Source organism: Stegodyphus dumicola, chromosome 3 (genome assembly GCF_044657685.1).
Source record: "Stegodyphus dumicola isolate Sdum_Otavi_A_Nest chromosome 3, ASM4465768v1".
NCBI lineage: Eukaryota > Metazoa > Arthropoda > Arachnida > Araneae > Eresidae > Stegodyphus > Stegodyphus dumicola.
The window spans coordinates 268,244,492-268,254,333 of NC_140770.1; the positions used below are offsets into that span (position 1 = coordinate 268,244,492).

The 9,842-nt window shown below is 30.6% G+C and overlaps 1 protein-coding gene across 2 annotated transcripts in view; it reads right to left on the minus strand.

Annotated features, from left to right (window-relative positions):
• The window catches only part of LOC118199102 (baculoviral IAP repeat-containing protein 8-like), a 37,785-nt gene extending 30,562 nt beyond the window's left edge, over nucleotides 1-7,223 (minus strand). The window contains exon 1 of one of the 2 annotated variants that reach the window (XM_035370888.2): nucleotides 7,126-7,223. The gene's annotated coding sequence lies outside the window, so the exon portion shown is untranslated. The remainder of the gene's footprint in view (nucleotides 1-7,125) is intronic. The other variant, XM_035370891.2, reaches the window with a different exon arrangement.
• Nucleotides 7,224-9,842: the final 2,619 nt, after the last annotated feature.

The window sequence follows — 9,842 nt, forward strand, 5'->3', positions numbered from 1 at the left end:
ATCCTCCATTCGATTAACCGTCTGTTTGCTTAATCTTTGCTCTTTGCGCTCGTCTCTTTGTTATTTAAATCGATGACTTCGAGAGCAAACAGTGCCAGTTCCTGTATCTAAGAATTTCGGCACATCAGGACACACGATTTCAACTCTGCGTGCCATAGTGCTTTCTTCTGAAAGGACGCCATCTTGAAATCATGTGGTCGTTAGCAATCACAAGATCCTCACACGGGAGCGCGCAGAGCTGCCAGATAAAATTTCAAAAATTACTGTGCAGTGCCAGTTTTCTTTCAATTAAATATCTCTAGTACATTTAAAATTATAGCAAATTTAAATTTGGGAAGGACTTGGGGAAGTACTCGATTTGATAAATATGGGTTATTTATAAGTCCAATCATGTACAAATTATTATATCTAAAAATATTATTAAAGGAACATTTCTGTTAATTTCGTTTTAATAGTATAATGCCTAAATTTATTGTTTCTTTTCAACTTTTTTGAGTCACATGATTTCCACTATGCCTTAGCTGTCTTTCTCGAGACCACTTTTTGTTAAAATTTGAGTGTACCAGTCTGAGGTCGAATTATTCCGCCTTCCCAAGACTATGAAATTAGGGAAGAGTTTCTCACTGGTTGTTCTAATCATTTCTTAATTACCTACGCACATACATAAATTATTTATTGATGGCCTTCACATGATTTATATCATAACAAAAACAAAAACAAATTACAGATTACTTATTTAGGAATTCAAGAAAATGTACATTTTTATTTTTTTTAAAGGGCTTCAAGTGTATTTGTAGAATTTCCTTGCTTTGATCAGGGCTAATGCTATGTGCCAATGGGATTAGATGCTGCTGCTGGTATAAAATATTGCTTGATGCAGAGGAAATCTCCATGTAGATACTTATAATAGACATATAATGTATAATGTCATATATATCTTAAAATGTATATGTAACATTATAAAGTATTTCTCCCTTCTTCTTAGCATGCCTTCGTGGTGTAATGGTCGGCACACTTGGCGCGTATTCGAGAGGTCCAGGTTCGAGTCCCGGCCAGGGTATTGCTCATTTTTCACGTCGCTCAGTTTCAAAAATACCTAATGTCTCTACAGTGGCGCCCGAACTGGAAAAGGTGGTGGATGATTTTCCATCACGAGGATTAGGCGATTGGGTCCCCTAATACTTAGTCGCCCTTTAAAAGGGGGGAGTATATAAAGTATTTCTCCAGCCTTCTTAGCATGCCTTTGTGGTGTAATAGTCAGCACACTTACGGAGTATTCGAGAGGTCTAGATTCGAGTCCCGGCGAAGGCATTGCTTATTTTTCACGTCTGTCAGCTTCAAAGATACCTAATATCTCTACAACATATGTATAATATTTAAAGTTTGATATGCAATCTGAGACGTTGGCAATGCGATGCAGAGTCTGGAAATGAAGAAAGAAGGAAATTCCGGATGTAAAATTGCAACACGTAGCCATCACTTAGGTCACTTAAGTCTGTTATAAAAAACCAGAATGTTCAGGAGTACGTGAAATTTGCTTAGATAAATTCATTATTTCTAAGTGAGACTGGAAATTAGTCCGCATTCTTTTCGTAAGTTTTACTTCTTATTAAACAAAATATTTTGAAGCCACACTCCACGTTTGCTTGAACATTTCCAATCTTAAAACTTTTTGCTTACAGGAATTTCAATTACTCATAATGCTGAATTATCTTATGCAATGAAAACGCAATATGAAAAGTTATTCGTTTTCGCAACTGATGATTTATAGACCACGCATAAGAACTGGCTGCAATTATAGTTTCGGTTTTAACTTTATAGCAAGTAAATGAAAAACCATCTCTAATCTTTTTGTCCATTTCTCTCGGGCAGCTAGGATTGCGAAACATTTTTTACAGAGTTTGAACTGTCACTGTATGGAGGAAAAAAATATCATATGGCGAAATATTTGTTCTACGTACACCAGCTGTAACCGTGAGAATCATATCATCCGAATACAATACCAGATATCTGATAACAAAATATCGGGTACGAGCGTCATCCGGTAATTTTCACGCACAAAGCGCTTTTTGTGGTTTTTAAAGATAAACTGCGAACAAATTGTATAAAAAGTCTTAGTTTTATTGGTCTGCGAACAAATAGTGATCATGACGCAAAAAGAAAAAAAGATGCTGAAATCTATGATGCTATTACACAGTTTTATATTTCTACATTTGATTGGTTGGGTTTGAGATACAACTTAATATGCAAGATAAGAGATAGGCCTATTTTCAACTTATTTTTCTTCCTAACGGATTTAAAATTAGCCATGCATAGTTAAATTCGAATTTTTTTAACTAAGAAATTTCAGTTAACCAAAGTCTTTACTTTTTTGCATTTTTACAATGCTTATTTTTATTGAACAGATTATTTTTGTTTATGAAAAAATGAATTTTCCAGGAAGTATTTCAAACATTTAATCGTTTGATTCATGTCAAGTTAATCACTTTATTTTTATTTGTTAGTCAAGTTACTCATTCATTAGTCCAAAGGGATTTTGTCCATGAAGAACTATTGTTTTCGTTTTGCGATTTTGCGTTGATTCACTATAAATATCCGTTTCACTTTTCAAACTGATGCCAGAGATTAGAGTCCTGCATTATATTTGAAGAAATTAAATAATGAAAAATCTGCATAACTGTATGTACATTTCTCGCATTGTGATAAAATGATAGAGCCATCTAATTTTGAATGACGTAATCCTACTGCGAATATGGGCATTTGGAAGCCCATATTTGAAATTTGGAATTTGCTTTATTATCGATTTCATATTTTGAAAAACTTTAACGAATTTTTGATTAACAAACTCAAGGATTTCAAACACAGCAACGGCATCGTTGTACAGAAAAAACATTTTTATCTCCAACGCGCGAGACTCTGTATCGGAAATTCTAAAGATATGCTCAATTTAAAATTATTTTGCGATATTGCTCTTGAAATGAATTTTGTGGTTTAAGTACGAAGAATATGATATTTAATAAATAAAAGTAATAGATAAAATATTAAAAAAACGTCCCTTTGGACGTAATTTAAAATCTGAAACCTTTCAGATTTTTTTTTTTTTTTGGGCCATTGTTATGCTAATAAGTTATGTTCCCTGTGCTATGTTAACAAGGAAATTTCCTCATGCTATCCTAGTGCACCGTCTTATAAATGGAAACGCAGAAAGCCGAAAACTGTACTTTCTTTGAAAACGAGTTCTCCTTTTTCATTCATATTTCTGCTGCATTTCTCTCGCAATATACTAGATTTTACTGTAGATCAAAGCTTTAAAAAATCTATCGAAAGAGAATGAATCCATTTATGTGTTGCTGAAAGTAATAAAATACCATGAATTTGGTATTTTATTACTTTCAACACTGTTTTATTTTTTAAATGCTTTATTTTATGAATCTCAAATAATACAAGCAATTCAAGTTTGTAGCAATCTAAATATGAAGCGATTATAATACAGTAATATCTGTCACAAAAAGATACGCTGGGAGGGGGGGAGGGTCAATGTCAAATCTACTGGTCAAAATGCAAAAAAATATACATTAGATGCGAAACACTTTTCATTTTACAGCGCTAAACACATTTCAAATATTTTAAGGTAAATTTTAATTATTCGCTTTTTAAACATATTATTTTCTTCATATTTTCTCAAAACTTTTCAAAAAAGATATTTTTGTATAAAATTATTAACACGTAGCTTAATAATACCTTAATGAAGTAAAATAGAAGGCCTATAAATATAAAAATTTTCTTCCCCCTTTTTTTTTTTTTTTTTGTTAAAGAAAGAACTGAAAAAAGAATTCTTTTTTTTTTTTTTTTTTTTTTTTGTTTTGCTGAACAACTGTATAAAATTTCGATACTCTTGCAACTTTTACCTAAAAATTAGTACATTTTTTTCTAATTGTCAAAAATATATATATATATATATATATATATATATATATACTTAGGTTTGTTAAACAGTAAGCTCGAACTTATACAGTAAGAACGAGTTTTCCTGGTTCGTGATTTCTGAAACAACTTTTGCTGCTTTTTTAAGTTACAAACATTTTAGTTTTGGGGAACATCTTTCTCTCAGTGTTTCTTAAAGTTTCTTAGAAAGGATCTTAGAACGCCTTTTCCTAGTTTTTAAAAGCAGTACTATTTTATTTAATAACAAATATTAAATTTTTTTTGTTGAATACTGTTTTCTCTTGTTTTCAAAAGGAAATTTTGAATTCGAAGTTTAAAAACTAATTTTTGTTATTTTTTCAGGTAGTCAGGATTTGTATTTCTTCAAAATTTTCGTTTAGTTGATAAATTAAAATTTTCGTTTAGTTTACAAATTGAAATTTACCATTTGATTTATTTAACTGTAAACGTATTTATTTACTTATAATCAGTTGAGAAATTGTTTAATGTTAAATGGCTTAAAATTCTTCAACATTTCAATTATTCTAAGAAATTTAGCTGATAACTTTAGTTTTCTGACTATTAAATTGGAAAATTTATCATCGAATAACATCTGAAAAAATTTATTAAGGTTTTTTATGGTTCAATAATTTTACTTTTTGCATTCAGTTATGTGGCAATTTCTTTTCATAAAAGTTAAATCAAAACACGAATACAAAGATTATTTAAAATATCTATCTATCTATAGATATATATTTAATATTTTTTCTAGCTTAATTTGATTAAATAAAATTTGATTTAATTTGATTAAAGGAATGATATTTTTTGTTACAGGAATTTTTTACAAGTTGAACTCTTAATTTTTCATATAAAATTCCTTAAAATTTTATATGAAAGTTTAATGCATTAATGCGTACCGATTTTTTAAACCTAACAACAGCATTAACAATAGCATTAAAACAACATCATAGGACAATAAAAATAAATTTTAAAAATATACATAATTTCTGATCTTATTTTTCTGTGATTAAGCACAGAACAAAGAGCAGAACATATTATCTTTAATTTATGAAGAGATTGGCTATAGAATTTACTATTATTTCAAGCAACAATGAAATTTTGAATAACTACTTAAGGAAGCAGAACTTGAAAAGTTGTGAAACTTTTAATCGGCAAAATTATGGAAACTCCACAACAGTGAAACACTATATTATATTAGAATAAAATTTGTGCAAGAAATTCAATTTCAGTTATAAAAGCGAACGCTTAGATAACTTTTAACAGATAGCTTTCATTTTGAGGGCACTAATGCCGCTTTTCTAAATTAGCACTATTTATTTATCTCAATTCAACAGCCATAGTTTATATGATACTTTGGAAAAAAAAATGGCCGGTAATGTTACTCCAATCTTTAGCTATCATCTTTCCTTTTACCAAAACATTTACGAAATTCACCTTGTGAAAATTGCTTTTAAATTGGGAAGAGGATTCCAAAAATGTTAAAACTAAGAGCAGTATAATATTTAATATATTCTTAATTTATGTTGTCTTTAATCATGTAAAATTTAATACTAGAAAACTATTCATTAATTCCATTGGAATCAAATTCAGGAGGCTTTTTGAAGTATTAAATTCAGAAATAAATACAGTAAAGTGTAAAGATTATTTGAAATAGAATTTTATTCATATTAGGTTCTTTATAATTATTGTTTAGAAAGGCTGTAATTTTATGAAGACTGTTTATGAATTAAACTGCCAAACCAATTTTCTATAAATATACTGAGGTAAAGCCTGGTGTACCGGATCTTTAATAATATTTATTCAAATTTTTCTGAAACATTTTAAGCATAAATTCTTATAATAACAGAATTTTAGTTCTCAAACTTAGCGAAATATTAATGGATATTTGTTTTATTTCTAGTAAATTAAAAAGTAACATTTTATCACAATCGTTTTTAAAAGTCGCAAAATATTTAAGTGTACACTAAATGTGGATTTTAATGACAGTTATAAAATCAAATATATTAATTCCACTAAAAGGAGAATTTGAACCCGAAAATCTTTTGAAAACGTTTTAAAGATTATTATATTTTTAAATTCTATAATTCATTATTTTTAGAAAATTACTCTACTTTCGTCTTTCTTGAAATCAGAAATATATAAACTGCAGCTTCATATAAGCATCAACACAGGGATCCGCCCATTAAAAAGGGCAGAAATGGCTGTTTCGCACAATACGCTTTTATAAATGGTTTGATAAATTTTATCTCAAACTGCTGTTCTCATATCTAATGAAACACATGCATATTCTCTACTCATCTCGTACCTAAAACTAGCTCTTTTTTTAAGTGAATAACTTACTTGGCAATTTTTTCCCCTCAAAAAATGTTCTATTTTGCTATGTATCATAGAAAAATTTTCTAATTACCTATAGACCTGAAATTTAACGGAAACTTATTTTGGTGGAAGTAAAAGAATGATTTGATTTATAAAAATTTCCTGATGTGCATTTCCGAGAATAAGTCTACAGAGAAAGCATATTCAACTGTGTTGATATAAAAGGCTCTTTTATACTCACAACGTTAAATATGCTAGTTTCACCACTCCTTAATGATTTTGTAACGCAAAGCAGGCGTCACATAAAATCCTTTGCTGAGTTTATGTTTCAATTTGGCGTATTTATCCTCTATTTTAAAAGCCTACGTTAGTTTTAAAGTAAAAGGTTTAACAAAAAAATAATTTTCTTGTTCAAATTCAGAAGACTGTTTCTAATGGCAATCCTTCTATCTTTGTTTCCCTTTACCATAGAATGTATTGATGTTTTACTCTTGAAGAAGAACGTGCACAATAACTCGAGCTCTAATAATTCCGAAAGATTTTGAAGAAGTTGCAGTACATGTAGTTTTCATTTCCTCTAAAAAATTAAACAATGAAGAATACCCAAATTTAGTTTTAGCTGTTTTACAGTAATTACCAAAACAAAGTAGCAATAAAATGGATCCGTCCTCGTTAAATGAAAGTCTTGCCTAAACGTCTCCTAGAGATAGCGGTTTGCTTTTTTCGCGCAATGTTCCATATGAGAGTATCTTGCAGAAAATGCAGCAATAATTTAATGGTAAAAGAGTAATCCATTCTCAATTCTAGAATAATTAATAATATCCGTTTGAATCTACGTTTAATTTTCCAAAATTTGTATCTTACCTAAATGGGGCAAATTTACACAGATTTGATGAGACCTTGTATATGGGCTTGTCACAAAAAAGTCTTCAAGTGCTTTTAGTATCTATTCGCGAATTGAAAACTTTATCTAAGCAACGGCTTTTATAAGCTTTCACGTTGAAAGTTCCGTTATCAAATGTGGTATTTGAAAGATTATTGTGAAACCTGATAAAAGTCTATAGCTATATCTACAGTGATGAATGTATGGTAGATAGTTTTGTAATTAAAATTCAGGAATTCATTCTCATTTCTGAACTATTATGAACTACTTAGTATGATTAGATTATAGTTGATCATTCAATTTGTATTTGCATCAAAGTTTAATTACTTAACGAGAATTTAAAATATAGTTAGCTTCCAAATGTCTATTTTTTTTTACAATGCTAAAATGGGGATTTTTCAAGATTCTGCAATCTTTGATTCTCCAAGATTCAAGTATTTCATAAAATAAAGGAAAAATTAAATTTTTTTCACAAAATAAAACGCCTAATCAAAAATTTATGTTGATGTTTAAATTTTTATAGCCTTAATCCTATCCGAAACATATTATTCTTATGCGTTTTGAAGTAAATACGTAAAAAAATCCTTTAAAAATTACTTATGGAAAATTATATAAGGTTAAACTAACAAAGGTTCATTAAAATGCTTTAAAATTAAATTGAAATCATTTCCTTTTGAGGCTGTAGACATCATTGTGATGATGAATGCTCACGCAAAACATGAGAGTGACGAATGACTTCTCATACAAGAATAATTTCTGCTAGATCTTTAGGAACTTTCAAAATATAAGCTTCATCTTCAATCAGTTCTAACTATGTACTGATTTTATTTTTATTAAAACTAATAAAAATATGATTTCTCAAATAATAATTTGTAGAATATTCGAAAAACTCCTGCATTAAAAAGAAACGACAAATGCTTATGTAAATTATACATTTGTATGTCGTTATTTATTATTAACTCATTTATTGTGTCTTTGTCCGTTAAAATTTTTCTAACGAGTGTAATTGACTCTGGTAAACGAATATGAAGGTGGGCATGAAGTTTTGGAGACCACTTCGAAGATGTTGGTACCCTCATATATACCTACGCCCGTTTTTTTTTTCCTTATTCCTTTTCGCTCAGTCTTAGGCTAGCTTCATAGTTCCATAGTACGACCATAGTACATCCGATTCCATAGTACGACCGGAAATGGAAAAACGTTTTGGTGCAAGCATTGAGTTCAGAACTTGAATTCAGCTTTAAACTTATTCAACGAAAAAAACTGCTCGAAGCAGTAACGCTGAAAGTCGGTTGAATTCATTCACGTAAAAACATCGAATGATACAATTTTCAAACTTATAATAATATGCAAGTCAAAGGGAAACAGCCTCGCAACACTACGCCAAAATCTCAATTATATATAGAAATACAGCTGATACAATTCTATATGGAAATAGTAACCTTGCTGATACATTTAATAAGTCAGAGAATTCTGTTTCTGTCAAGAACAAGAAAAATAAGAAGAAAATCCGACACAGGAAAACCTGCCAAAAAGCAAAGGAAATTTCTGAAGCCATAAACTTGTGCTCAAGTTTCGGAAATTCCAATTGCAGTCCAAAACGCTGCTATTAAGATGACCAATCCCTTAACTCCGCTATAAAAGAATCCTATGATAATAAATGATGATGCAGAAATGATTGTTTCACAAGGATAATTACAGTTTTCGAAGCGCTACTCAAAATTACTTGCAGTAGTTATCAAACACAGTAGTAGTCACTTCTCAAGGTACTGGATGATGGAAACTTTAAAGATCACACAGATCCTCCGCTAGTGCATTTTCTGTGACTTTTAAATTCTTACTGATCAGTATCTTCCTTAATTCTAAATATCTGATGCACATGTTCTAGCGTCAGTCCCGAGACTACAAGGCCAAGATGAAATCATATAACGAATAAGATATTAAAGCATTCAGATCTGACAAACATAGAATTGTCAAGAAGTTTCTAGATATGAGAGTAATAGGAAACAACTTCTAGAAAACATAAACCTTAAGGTCGGCAAGGGGGGAAAATGACCACTTCGGATCTATATTCAACATCTAATACTTATTTCATTTGCCTATTAAGGTTGATTCCTACTAAGGCAGATGGGGATCAACCTGATGTTGGTGATCCTACAAAGTTTAATATTACAAAGGCAGATGAAGGTCAATATGATGACACAAAATTCGAAGGTGATGGACGGTGTTAGGCCTTCCATCCCGTTTGGACATACTTGATGACATCCTCCGCTACATATGCTGCGGGGACATAGTGACCAGTGTCGTTGCGCAGCCATCGGCAGCCCTCATTACTTTATCTCTGACTGTCCTTACACAAGCTCTGTTCACTTCAAGAAAACCACAGACACTCACGTTTGGGCATGGGGACGAAAACAGTTTCAAAGCTCAGATGAAAATAGCACAGTCCATCAGTACTTTTTCCAGTTTGTTTGGGTTTTCCAATTTTACCAAGGGCTTATGCAACTGACCATGGAACCCTTTCATGAATAGTACTGTCATTGCTATGCTGCGAACGGTTTTGCTGCTCCACTATTTTCTATTACTCACATATGTTTCAGCACTTGGTAGTCATTATCTTTCCTTTATATAACTTCATTATACGATTATAAGTATGTCATTTCAATTCAGATGATTTCCACTTTTATTCTATTCTTTT